A 14,482-nucleotide genomic window follows, 5' to 3' on the forward strand; every position below is an offset into this window, starting at 1 on the left:
CAAAATATTTGGGGGAAAGCTACAGCTCAACTGCTCGCTGATGTTGGCGGACTATTGTTAACGACTCAGTGCAGGCCTAATATCTAGCAGTATTCGATACAACCACTGCTCAAAACATACTCCACCTAATTTGACACTTTAGAAATGTCCACATTAAACCATATTTTGGGCTTTTTTAACAAACAAATGTACACATTTCTTTGTTATAAAATACTTGGTCCCACAGCTGAGTACTACATTGTATTACACAGCACGTATCTTAAATAGACCATTCAACCGCCCACAACTGGCCTGGCATCAGATCATTTAGTGCACTGATATGTCGTTGCATTTGTACACTTTCATTTTGCAGAAAGGTTCTTATACACATTACCTTTACAAATTGGCCTTCACCAGAAGATGCACAATACCATTAACCAAAAACTGGTTACATTTTCAATATTTTTATGCAGGAATCAAGCTATTTCAAATTATCTCTGATAAAATAGTTCATCTGGATACAATTTACTACAAAATAGCATCTAAAACGTAATTTTGCATTTTGAAGCGGAAACGTAAATTTTTCCAATCCCTATAAATTAAGTGCAAGAGTGCAGGTTGTGGCGCACAGATGACGACATATGGAAGTGTTTCTTGTCATGACTCCTGTACGGATAGCCAAAGTGGTTATGGCGACCTAACACATAAACCGGGAGATCTGGGTTTGAGTCCCAGAGATCCGGGTTTGAGTTCCAGTCCAGCACGAATTTTCTGCCATCTGATTTCTCCTGAAACTGCTGCTATTGCTGGTTGTGTCCTTTTCCAGTAACTGAGCAACGACAGTCTTTTTATCTGTTTACACATCTACAGTACTTGACTTGCCTGTCCCTGAACCACATGCACATCATCATCAAGTCCTCCAGCATTTAACAATAATTTTCTAGTTATGTGAAATCACTGTACACAACTGTATCATTTGCAAAGAGTCCCTTAGAAATATCTACCTAATCTGTGTGTGTATACACAGTACAATTGTGGCTTATTATAATGCATATTCTCCAGTTTGACTTTCAACTATAGTATATAAGAAATTTTATGTATATGCATTTTCTACTACTGGTAAATGAAATACAATTAGGAGTTATCTTATTACTTCAGTGTGTAACTGACAGTCAGTATTTCATGAATACTTACACCTTACTCTTCTTTGATGAATATCTGGACCGGTGAGAGTGTGGCTGCTTCATCCACTTGGTCATTTATCTGCAAGTGGAAAACAAATTAGTCAATGATCTTAATAAAAAAAACAACACAAGGAACTTTTATACAAATTTTAAACGAAAAATAACCAAATACAGCCCACTGAACTTGGAAAATGAAGACAGAAATGGAAATACGTGCAAACAATTTCCAATATTTCCAAAACCATCTCAACTACGAAGAACACAGAAAAGTGGTCTTGAAGAGCTCGACAACCAGCCGTAACTTTGAACCGTCCATCACTGAGGAATTACAGTCATTTCAAATCTCAAAAACCACAAGGTCTCAGAGAGACCAAATCGAGCTGAACTTTGAGGAAAAAATGTCACAGACGCTCACCACAACTTTTTTGAAGAAATATGAATACATGAAAAACCCCTGATGAATGGAAGACGGCCCTCGTCCACCCACTCCATAAGAAAGTGTCCCAAGCTGATCACAACTATGGAGGAATCTCCCCCTAGATATAACATACAAAATACTCTCCACAGTCTTACTAAACAGAGCAAAATCCCTGTTAGACAATTAACTTGAAGTATATGAAATTGGCTTCAGGAAAGGAAGAGCCTGCCCAAAACAAACACTAAACCTCAAAAATTTCATGACATACCAAAAATGAAGAGCAAAATGATATGTTATGACTGTCATTGAGTTTTTAAAATCATGAAACTTAATACACCAGGAATCCCTTATACATACTAAAAGAATTAGCCCTAGATAACAAAAAATATAAATCCAATCAGAGAGACCCCTATCACCACATATTCCAAAGCCAAATTCATGGGAAAACACTAACCCTTTTGAAATAAAAACTGGTATAAGCTAAGGAGATGGAATCCCCCACTGCTAGTTAAGTGCTCCCAAGAAAAACTTGTTGGAGAGACTGGAACACAGAGATAGTGGAATCTGCCTAGGAGCACAAAACAAAAGGCATCAAAGCCAACTATCTATCCTTTGCAGATGATATAACCCTACTAGCTGAGACCTGGGAAATAGCCAAAGAACAGACCTTTGAACAGAAAAAGCAGGTCTCAAGGTCTCAAAACCCTCAAAAAGACCAATGTAACAACAAACACAAAAAAACCACCACAACATTTTAAAGTGGGACAACAAAAAGTAGAGATAATCAAAGAACTCAAATACCTTGCAGAATCCGTCAGCTGGAATGGGCTCGAGAAAAAGGCAATGGAAATTAGAAGTAAAGTTGATCTTGTCTTCTATCTCGCAAAAAACACATACAACAAAAGGTCCCTCTCACAGAATGCAAAAATAAGCATTGCAACAGTGTAGTAGTCAAACCAGAAGCCCTGTATGCAGCTGAAACACCATCACCAACCATGGCCTAGTTGAAAGACGGGAGTAGAAGAAACAAAGGTATTAGAAACGTTTCTTGACCCCAGATTTCACAACAATTAATCCGCACCAAAAATGAAACCCTTTACCCAACTACCGAAAAACTCTCAGACACAATTAGGACAAAAAGAATTCATTTTTATGGATACATCTTCATTCTGAACCAAAATAGATCAACTGAATAAATTATGACTACTTCTGCAGGAAAAAAATGGATTACTGAAATGGAAAAGGACTTCAGATAACTCCAAATCACAAGAGCTATGTTCAAAAATAAATCGGAGAAAAAGAGAGAGGAGGAAAAGAACACAATGGGAGGGGAGGGAGGGAAGGAGAGGGGGGGGTAGGTTCCAAAATCAAATCCTAACGAACATCCACATCTCTGAAGAAGATAGGAAAGCAAGGTCAAAAGAATGAAACAATACTGAGCTGCTAACAGAAAGGCACAAAACATTAAAAAGTGATTAATTTAACATATCGCAAAGTCGGGTGAAACAAAAATAAAAAGAAGACTCTGCCGTTATTATAATGTGTGGTTTCTAAATTTCCTCAATATTAAGTTTGTTGTTGTTGATGATGTAGCCTTCAGTCTAAAGGTTGGTTTGATGCAAATCTCCATGCTAGTCCATGCTGAGCAAGCCTCTTCATCTATGCATGATACTGCAACCTACATCCATTAGAACCTGCTAGCAGTAGCCAAACCTTGGTCATTATCTCCAATTATTAACCCCCCCCCCCAGTTACTTTCCTGTTACCAAACTGGTGATTGCTCAGTATGAGTATTATTAACCATACCCTTCTTTTAGTGAAACTGAGCCACAAAACTCTTTTTTGGCGAATCTGATTAGTTATTCTATCTACCCACCTGATCTACAGCATCATTCCACAGCACCACATTTCAAACGTTTCTATTCTCTTCTTGTCTGAATTGTTTATCAACCATGTTTTATTTCAGTACCGGTCTACACACGAGACAAATATCCTCAGAAATTACTTCCAAACACTTATACTTTTAGTTTGATGTTAACAAATTTCTCTTTTCTCAAAACACTTTTCTTGCTACTAACAGTCTGCATTTTATATTCTCCTTCACTGACCATCATCAGCATTTTGTTGCACAGATAGAAAAACACATTTCATTTCCTAATCTAACTTCCTCAACATCACGATTCATCTACCTTCCACTTACCTTGTTTTACCTTCGATGGTGTTCATCTTACAGCCTCTGTTGAAGACATTACACATCCCACGCCACACTGCTCTTCCAACTAATTTGTCGACTCTGAAGAAATTACAGTGTCTTCGGCAAACCTCAGTTTTTATTTCTTCTTCCTGAACTTTAATTTCATTTAAGAATTCCTCCTTGGTTACCTTTACTGCATGCTCTACGTGCATATTGAAACACATCGAGGATAGGCTACAACCCTGCCTCACTCCATTACCAACCACTATCTCCCTCTCACGTCGTTCAACTCTTTGTGACTGCCGTCTGATTTCTGTAATAGTTGCAGTTACCTGTTTGGTCACTATAATTTATCCCTGTTATCTACAGAATTTCTAAGAGTACATTCCAGTCAACATTGTCAAAAGCATTCCCCGAATCTGCAAATGCTATAAATCCAGGTTTCCCTTTCTTTAACTAATCTTCTAATATAAATCACAGGGTCATTTTTTCCTCACATACCGCTACATTTCTCCACAACCTGCACTTACCTTCCCTGGGATCGGTTTCTAGCAATTTTTCCATTCTTCTGTAAATTATTTGTGACAATATCATGAATTATTAACCAGAACAAATTTTCACTCTGTAGCGGAGTGTATGCCATTAGGAAACTTCCTGAGCCACAGGCTAAACAATGTCTCTGCAACACCCTTTCTTCCAGAAGTGTTAGTCCCACAGGTTTTGAATGAGAAGTTTGGAAGGTAGGAGATATACTGGCAGAGGTAAAGCGCTGAGAATGGCAAAGATCTCTGGTTTGAGCCCTGGTCCAGTGCACAGTTTTGATCTGCCAGGAAGTTTCATGAGTTATTAAACTGATAGTTTGTCTGTCTCGTATATCTTGCACAGCACATGCAATAATTATATAATGGTTGGCGCTCTCAAACATATCAGTAATACTGGACCAATGTTGTCTCAGGGTATATACGCTGGCGAGAATGGGAGGGGAGGGGGGACGGATTTTTTCCCAAATTTCCCAGTTAAAAATAAACTTTCCCTTTGTTAAGTGACAATACACTTTTTCCTTGGCGCTGCCGAACTACTGACAAATCCTTTGAATTGTAAAGGTATTGTATACAAGTGTAGAACTTCCCGATACTTCAGCAAAAAATAACTTGTATATAAAATATAAAATATTTGATGCGCAGCCATCATGTACAGCACATATTTTCAAATTACAAAAGTATAAATACAAATTCCACCAATTAAAGCACGGTATCTTTCGAAGCACCGAAAACGAGATTGCGATGAGCCATTGCAACCAATCATAGCTCAAGTTACAGTACTCCCCAGCCAATGACAGCAGATATTCAGAGCACAGGACTTGTGTTGTAGTCGGCCAATAGCCACATCACTGTTAAGTAGAGCGAATATGCAAATAGGAAAAGTTAATGGTTTAAATTAATATACATTCAGTATAGCTACATGAAAAGATAAGCTATCACCTACAATATACCAGTCATCGGAAGCTTTTTGTCATTTTTTTTTTTTTTTTTTTTTTAAGGATACGATGGATCCTTTGACAAGCACTCCAACTTTTCCATAGAAAAGCCTATTACATGGAAAATTGCTCAAGATTTCACCTCTAACTACTTTTGAAGGATAATTTTACTCTTTGCCACTGTTATTGTATAATTCGTAATCTATGACAGAAATAAAACAGATATGAAAAACTAAGCTTGTCCTTTTTTAGTGTGTTACCTTTCAAGATATATCAAACACAAATACGCAGATTGGTTGGTTGGTTGGCTGGTTGGTTGATTATGGGGAAGGGACCAAACAGCGAGATCATCAGTCCCATCTGATAGGTGAAGGATGGGGAAGTCGGCCATGCCCTTTTATAAGGAACCATCTCAGCATCTGCCTGAAGCAATTTAGGGAAATCATGGGAAACCTAGCCAATGGCCTTGCTGCAGTAGTAACACCGGTTCCTGTCAGGTCACCGAAGTTAAGTGCTTTCGGGATTGGCTAGTACTCAGATGGGTGACCATCTGGTCTGCCAAGCCCTGTGAGCAAGCGAGGTGCACTCAGCCCTTGTGAGGCAAACTGAGGAGATACTTGATTGAGAAGTAGTGGCTTCCGTCTCGTAAACTGATATACGGCCGGGAGAGCGGTGTGCTGACCACGTGCCCCTCCATATCCGTATCCAGTGACGCCTGTGGGCTGAGGATGACACGGCGGCCGTTCGGTACCATTGAGCCTTCCGAGGCCTGTTCGGAGAGGTTTTTTTTATGGAAAACCTAAATCAGAATGGCCAGACGCAGGCCTGAACTGTCGTCCTGCCGAATGGGAGACCAGTGTGCTAACCACTGTAAGGTGTTACTCGGTCTAATATTCTGGAAATATTTAAATAATGGCATAAATGGCTGGTTTCTAGATTCAAAATTTTTCTAGACAGCTGTCCCTCAAAGTCTTAAGTTTTGAGTGACAGTCAAACGCTCTGTGATTTAAGAAATTAATCACAGATTCTCACATGCGACGTAAGTCATCTTGCATAATAGGAAATTTACTTCGTAAATTACGCTTCTCAAACCACCATCCTCAATATTTTCCCATGACCTGTTATAAAAGTAAACTGTTGTGACATCATACTAATTGAAAGCAGTTTGTTGTTACAAAATATGACACAGTCTTCATCCTAAAGCCTTCAACACATTTTGCTGTTGGCAGACACTTGTGTGTGCAGTTTGTTTTGTAGTAAATAGCGCACTTTCTTTGCAACTAAATTTTATTTTAGCGTTATTCTCTCATTTATGTTTTCTTTCTGCAATATTATCCTGCTGTAGTGGGCCAAAGTAAAATTTTTGTTACGAATATCAGTTCTTACTCGTCAAAATTACAAAAATTTAACTGGAAACTAAAACAATGAAAAATTATCAGAAATCTTAAAGATTCCTGTGTTCTCCCCAGATTTCCCAGTTAGCCTGGGGTATTACACCCTGTGTCTATCCAGCAGCCTTGTTTCAACTTCAGTCTTTCACTGTAGCAGATATGATATGAAACTGCATCCATACAGCTTCTCTGCGATAGCTATAAGGAACAGAAGTAATATTTATTCCATGAGCAAAACTTTCAATACCCAATATTCCATAAATTAGTCTTTATTGTGGACAACCGGTTTTGACAGTTCTGTCATCCTCTGGTCTTCAAAAAAAGTTTGTTATGAAACATGTTCCACTGTGAGCTTGTACCTTATGCCACACTGATTAAAATGCAGGATATTATACATAATATTGTCCAAAAATAAAACCATTTACAGTTAAAAAGCACCTTGTACATATGAGCACGTTTGCATAAGTAGTGCTCGCAGAGGCTTGTTAATTCTTGAAGCACAGCAAAATGCACATCTGTTTATGTTTGCAGAAATGTTCCACACATTGTGGATCCACACCTCAGCCGAAGTATATGGTGCAACTACAGTTTAATGTATACTGTACATTTTAAGACTTAACGAGCCTCTGTGAGTGCTATGTATGTGAACATGCTCGTGTGCACAAGCTGCTTTTTTAACTATAAATGGTTGTGTTTTTGAAAAACCTATGTGCTGGGTTTTATCCATAAGCTACAAATTCACAATGGCACATGTTTCATCACAGAAATTTTTTAAGACCAGAAAACGACAGTTCCAACTGTTGAAACCCACTGTCAACAATACAGACTAACTTCTGAGATCTTTGCTAATGAAAGCTTTTTCCCCCTCACGAAACACAGACTGTGTCAACATGACAGAATTCAGTCAATATTCACATTACTGCAGCGCATACTCGACAATCAATGTTTCAGAATACTTACAAACTGCACTTCTTTGACAAATGTCTGGACTGATGGAAGTGGTACAACTTCATCTCATTGGCCAGGTATCTGAAAGCAGAAAAAAAAGGTCACTCAATTATCTGTCCTCTTTTCTTTATTTCCTCTTTTTTTTCTTTAAATTGGTTTTATTCGTACAGCCATCTTACAAACAGTTTTGTTGTTCTTTTTTTCCCCTTTCTTAAAAAAAATCAACATTACACAATATTATAAGGGCATTTAGATATGAAGTTACAAATTCTCATACACAGTGTTCAGTGGGTACAGTGGATAAGAATGACTGTTGTTATTGTCAAAAGTATGATCATATGGTGTATAAAGTGAAACTTGAGACTGGATTGAGGACTTTTTGGTAGGGAGAACATAGCGTATGATCTCGGATGGAGAGTCATCGTCAGATGTAAAGTAACTTCGGGTATGCCCCAGGGAAGTTTGTAGGGACCCTTGCTATATGTGATGTGCATTAATGACCTTTAAGACAATATTAATATAACAATGGAAATAATCAATTATTGATAATACAATGTAATGCCACCGGCTCTGAAAGCTTGCAAAAGTCAAAGCCTTGTGTGTGTGCGTTCCCCTGCTGCCCCTTGGTGAGTAGGCAATATTAATAGTAACATCAGACTTTTTGCAGATGCTGCAGGTACCTATGTTGGCGTACTGTCTGAAAGAAGCTGCATAAATATTCAGTGACATCTTGACGAGATTTCAAAGAGGTGCAAAGATTGGAAACTTGCTTTAAAGGTTGAGAAGTGTAAAATTTTGCACTTCACAAAATGAAAAGAATGTAGAATCCTACGACTATAACATCAGTGAGTCACTGTTGTGAATCAGTCAGCTCATACAAATACCTGGGTGTAACACTTTGTACGGATATGAAATGGAATGGTCACAAAGGTTCAGTCACGGGCAAAGCAGATGGCAGGATCTTAGGGAAGTTAATCAGTCTACAAAGGAGATTGCTTGCAAATCACTCGTGCAACTGGTTCTAGAATATTGATCAAGTGTGTGGGGTCTATACCAGAAAGGACTAACGAGGGATAATGAATGTGTACAGAGAAGGGCAGCACAAATGGTCACAGATTTGTTTAATCCACGGGAGTGTGTCGCAGAGATACACAAGGAACTGAAATGGCAGACTCTTGAGGATATACATAAACTATCCCAAGAAAATCTATTAAGAATGCTTCAAGAACCAGCTTTAAATGATAACTCTAGGGATATACTACAACCCGCTATGTATTGCTCACACAGGGATCGTGAGGATAAGATTAGAATAATTACTGCATGCACAGAGGCATTCAAACAGCCATTCCTCCCATGCTACTTATGTGAATGGAACAGGAAGAAACCCTAATAACTGATACAATGGGACATGCCCTCTGTCATGCACCTCACAGTGGAATGCAGAGTGTAGATGTTGATGACAAGTACGACACCCAGTAGTCTAATTGGCAGCATTTAGCTGTTGAAATATTCTTCTTATATTGCATAGGTTTCTTCCATCTCATTTAACACTAAAAAACCTGAACTTATAGGACTGAATATTTTAGTTGCTCTGATAAAGGCACTGGCATACATAAGGCAAGGCATATCATTCTCATAACAAGCCAGCTGATTACTCACCACTGCACAGTTATGTGATTCTTGAAGTTTTCCCGGCGGACATAATGTTCCATCATCTTTCGGGCATGCACTCGGGACAGCGACAATTCTTCTTGCGATATTTCGGCTAGAAACCTCCCAGCCATCTTCAAGGCGAGTAGGAGACTGAGTTCATAGTGTTTGCGCGTGCCTATTTATACGGAGAGTTACGTGATACAGAGCTGCTGAGGATTGAAAGCGCATGCTTGGAAACCGCTTATTTCACACCTTCGTTCGGAAAGAATTTCTGCTTCTTCACTTCCGACAGATGTTACCACTTTTAAAGATTAATTATTTATTTACAAGCACTGTGGATTCGCAGCAGCACTATTTTGTTTGCACTCTGCGCTTGTATGTGTATCTTTGCTATATACATCTTATCTATAACTAGCGCAGTAGTGGCGACTTTGATATCTTTGACGCATGCGCTTTCAATCCTCAGCAGCTTTGCATCACGTGACTCTCCGCGTAAATAGGAACGCGAAAACGCTATGAACTGAGTCTCCGACTCGCCTTGAAGATGGCTGGGAGGTTTCTAGCCGAAATATCGCAAGAAGAATTGTCACTGTCCCGAGTGCACGCCCGAAAGATGATGGAACACTGCACAGTTATTTATTTATGCAAGTCCTCTATTAAACAAATTTTGAAAAGTGCCAGTACTGTCTACCAATTATAAAGCAACATATTTTACATGCTCAATGCACTGTAACATGAAACTTGACTATAAACAATATTTTTAGCTTACTCTCTGGGAGAAGAATACATAAATTTTTGGGCAAATTTAAATTTACAGAAGCAACACATTGCTGTCAGGGTCATCAATCTCGACACTGGTCTGATGGACATCTCCATGCTACTTTATCCTGTGCAAGCCTCTTCATCTCATACTAACTACTGCAGCCTACATCTTTCTGAACCTGCTTACTGTATTCCTCTCTTGGTCTCCCTCTACGATTGTTACCCACCACACTTTAGTGATCCCTTGATGTCTCAGAATAAGTCCCCTCAACTGATCCCTTCTTTCAGTCAAATTGTGCCTTTCAGTCAAGTTGTACCACAAACTTCTTTTCTCCCCAACTCTGTCCTGTACCTCATCATTAGTTACATCATTTTCACATCTAATCTTAAGCATTCACGTGTAGCACCACATTTCGAAAACTTCTATTCTTGTCTAAACTGTTAACAGTTCATTTTTCACTGCCTTACTTCTATTCTTGTCTAAACTGTTAACAGTTCATTTTTCACTGCCCTACATGGCTATACTCGAGGCAAATATTTTCAGAAAAGATTTCCTAACTCTTAAATCTGTATCCGATGTCAACAAATTTCTCTTTTTCAGAAAATTCAACAATGGAAAATACAGGATGGGATGTAACAATATTATGAAAAGCAAAGTTGCTACTCACCATATATTAGATATGCTTTATTTACTTGTGACAGTCTTTTTTTGTGCCTATTTGTGACTCAGCATCTCCACTATGTGGTGAGTAGCAACTTTCCTTTTCATAATCTTCTTCAGAAAAGCTTTTCTTGCCATTGCCAGCCAACATTTTATATCCCTTCTACTATGACAGTCTTCAGTCATTTTTCTGCCCAAATAACAAAACTTATCTACTACTTTCAGTGTCCTGTTTCCTAATCTAATTTTCTCACCATCACCTGATTTAATTTGACTACACTTAATTTCCTCACAATTGCCTGATTTAATTTGATCATATTCCACTATCCTTGTTTTGCTTTTGTTGCTGTTCATTGTATATTCTACTCATTTCGTAAGCTCCTCTTCCAAGTACTTTCCTGTTTCTGACAGAATTGCAATCTCATTGACAAAGTTCAAGGTCTTTACTTCTTCTCCTTGGACTTTCATTCCTACTCCCAATTTTTCTATGGTTTTCTTTACTGCTTGTTCAATGTACGGACTAAATAACATCAAGGGTAGGCTACAACATTGTCCCATTCCCTTCCCAACTACTCCTTCCGTTTGATACCTCTTGACTTTTATAATTGCTCTCTGTTTTTCTGTATAAGTTGTAAATAGCCCTTTGCTCCCTGTATTTTATCACCACTACCTTCAGAATTTCAAAGGGAATATTCCAGTCAACACTGTCTAAGTCTACAAATACTATAAATGTATGTCTGACTTTCCTTAACCTATCTTCTAAGATAAGTTATAGGGTCAGTATTGCCTCGTGTGTGCCTACATTTCTCCGAAATCCAAACTGATCCTCCCCAACGTTGGTTTCTACCAGTTTCCCCATTCTACTGCAAATAATTCCTGTTAGTATTTTACAACTATTACTTATTAAATGATATTTTGATAATTTTCACTCCTGTCAGTAGCTACATTCTTTGGAACTGCAATTGTTACATTCTACTTGGAGTCTGAGGTTATTTCGCCTGTTGCATACATCTTGCACTCCAGATAGAGTTTTGTCAGGTGTGGCTCCCCCAAGGCTACCAGTAGTTGGATCTCATCTACTCCCAGGACTTTGTTTCGAATTAGGTCTTTCAGTGCTCTGTCGAATTCTTCTCATAGTATGGTATCTCCCATCTCATCTGATCTACGTAATTTTCTATTTCTGTAATATTGCCTTCAAGTTCACCTCTCTTGTAGAGACCTTATACATACTGCTCCACCTTTCAGCTTTCCCTTCTTTGCTTAGGACTGGTTTTCCATCTGAGGACACACCATATAGTTTTTCAAATAAACCAGCTTCCTCACTTGATTATAGTTTCTTGTTTAACACAGACCCTGTATCAACTAGATGCAGTATAAATGTAGGTTTGCCTGTGCCTCTTTGTGTTTAGGAAGATGAACAATTTCTCAGAAAATACCACAACACAAAAAAAGAAAGATAGAGATAAGCTTCTACATTTCAACACTTCTAGAACATTCTCCATAACTGTAACTAAAAGTGCAATACATCAGCCCCAAATACTAAAAGACAATAATCAGGGTTGCCACGAATTTCCAAGATATTTCCCTGATTTCCGGACAAGTTTTAGCACTTTTCCATGACAAATTTTGAGATCTCAAAGGTACCTTAAGACGTAAGTTGACAATCTGTCTTTGCAGCTATGGTACAATAGAGCAAATGAGGAAATATTTTAAAAATCTAGCAATCAGATTGGGTTTCCTGATGTGAGCAAAAATCTTAAGTACTAACATCAAACTCTTTTGTAATGAACTGTTTTTAGATGGGGAAACCAAGCCAAATAGTATGTGTGTTTCATTCGGCCCACTGATATTATTTTACTTCAATAAAACAAAACACATATTGTGATAAAAATGCATATTTCCTTGGAGTTGCAAGACAGATTTAAAATACCTTCACTGATTTCAGAAATAACCTCAGGAGAAAGCTGGCCTTTTGAAAGAAGTGTATAAGGTGGGAAAGAATTGTGTAAAGCAACACTGCAGGGGACCCCCAATGAAATATCGATTCTACAATGTTCTTTATTGTCGGTTATTACCCACTGTGCTCTATCTATTATTTTACAGGTATTCAGGGATTTTTCTTTCGAGAAATATACAAGCACAAACCGCCACCAACTGGCATAATCTTTTTCTTCTTATTTTCCACACTTTCTAACATATACAGTACTTTTAAGTGCCAAAATTAACTATAACAAGTAAAATGTCTATAAAATGCCACACTGTACAACATACTTATGACGAGACAGTTGTAATTCCTGAAGTCCATCGCCCACGGCCTCTGGCCTGCCGGGGAACACCACAGTCCTGGGCCCACGGATAAACCGTGAAAATCTGCTGCATTACGTCACACACAAACAGACCCAGCCTGCGGGCAGGTCGGTGAGACTAGATCCGACAGGCAGGGCCTGCACCTCAGTGGGAACCAAATGGCTTTAGGTCGGCAGGCCCGATCCGTTACAGATACCCACAGGAGCAGCCTGCACTTTTGACCCACCTCGGAAATCCCGCGCACAGCCAGCACGAACAACAGACAGCTAGTTGAAGAAATGAGACCATGGTGATCAATCCATGCAACAGGTAACTTGCTCAAATACTCTGAGAATCAATAATAATGAGGATAGGTACTACGGTAACTCACCATAAAGATGATTGCTGAGGCTCAGACAGACATGTAGAAAAAACAATCACACTCTCACAACTAAATGTTCATCCTAAGTATTTGTCACAAAATGAGAGAGCGCGCGCGCACACACACACACACACACACACACTCACTCACTCACTCTCTCTCTCTCTCTCTCTCTCTCTCCACTCAGACACAACTCAGCCACACATAACCTCTGTCTCCGGCCACTGCATCTGCAGTTTCTGAGAATCAGATCCAAATAAACTACTACTCTTGCCTCCTTGGCTCTCTTTGGCAGCTGCTAGGCTAGGGGCAAGAAGTGGTGGCAGCACTGACTGCAAGCTGAGGGGAGTGGTAGGAAGGGAAGAAGCAGTGGGAATGGGGAAGTAAGGAAGCGGCGCACACACTCGGCTGCACCCAGCCGCGATGATGCATAACACCTCAGTAAACAAACCATTTCATTTTCTGAGACAAAATCCAAATATTTCCAGTGTTTTTTTTCATATTTCCCTCATGTGTTTGAAATTCCCTGATATTCCCTGATTTCCATAATCTGTGTCAACCCTGATAATATTGGAATTTTCAAAGATGTTTACCCAGCCCCCCATTTCCGATCCTCCTTGTGGATGGTCATAGTAGCCTCTACACCCATTCACAAACTCACAGCCTGTGAGTTCCCTCCATGCTCTTAAAGCTCACTGAAAAGCGAGTGCTGTTTGTCACGTCCTTTTTAAAAACTTCAGAGAACACAGATAGCATAGGAATGGGTCTAAAATTCCCTACATTATCCTTTTCTCATAGAGCAGTTCACACAACTGGCCATTCGCAAAGCAAAAATTACAAATGTGGCTAATTACTGGGCTAACATATGTGCCACAGCATTTACAAATTCTGCTACACATCCCATTATAATCCACGGGAATCCTTAGTCTTCGACAATTTAATTAGTGACTCGATCTCCCCATTGTCAGCACCACAGTGCTGTAATTCGTGTAGCAGTCATGGAAAGCCATTTTCTAAGAGTTGAATAACTCCCTACAGAAACTAAGTTTTAATTTAATTCAATAGCTGTTTTTAGAAAGTGACTCTGTAAGTGTAACAAAATAGCAAAGCTATCATAGTTGTGGCACTGCTGTCCATTGACCCTGTG

The 14,482-nt window shown here is 39.0% G+C and overlaps 1 long non-coding RNA gene across 1 annotated transcript; it reads right to left on the minus strand.

The window, feature by feature from the left end:
• Positions 1–1,174: 1,174 nt before the first annotated feature.
• Positions 1,175–13,179, minus strand: LOC124720497. Its single transcript, XR_007006176.1, has 3 exons — positions 12,939–13,179; positions 7,604–7,672; positions 1,175–1,242 (listed from the first exon to the last, which is right to left on the minus strand). It is a non-coding gene; the product is annotated as an uncharacterized LOC124720497 (long non-coding RNA).
• Positions 13,180–14,482: the final 1,303 nt, after the last annotated feature.

Source organism: Schistocerca piceifrons, chromosome 11 (genome assembly GCF_021461385.2).
Source record: "Schistocerca piceifrons isolate TAMUIC-IGC-003096 chromosome 11, iqSchPice1.1, whole genome shotgun sequence".
Taxonomy (NCBI): Eukaryota; Metazoa; Arthropoda; class Insecta; order Orthoptera; family Acrididae; genus Schistocerca; species Schistocerca piceifrons.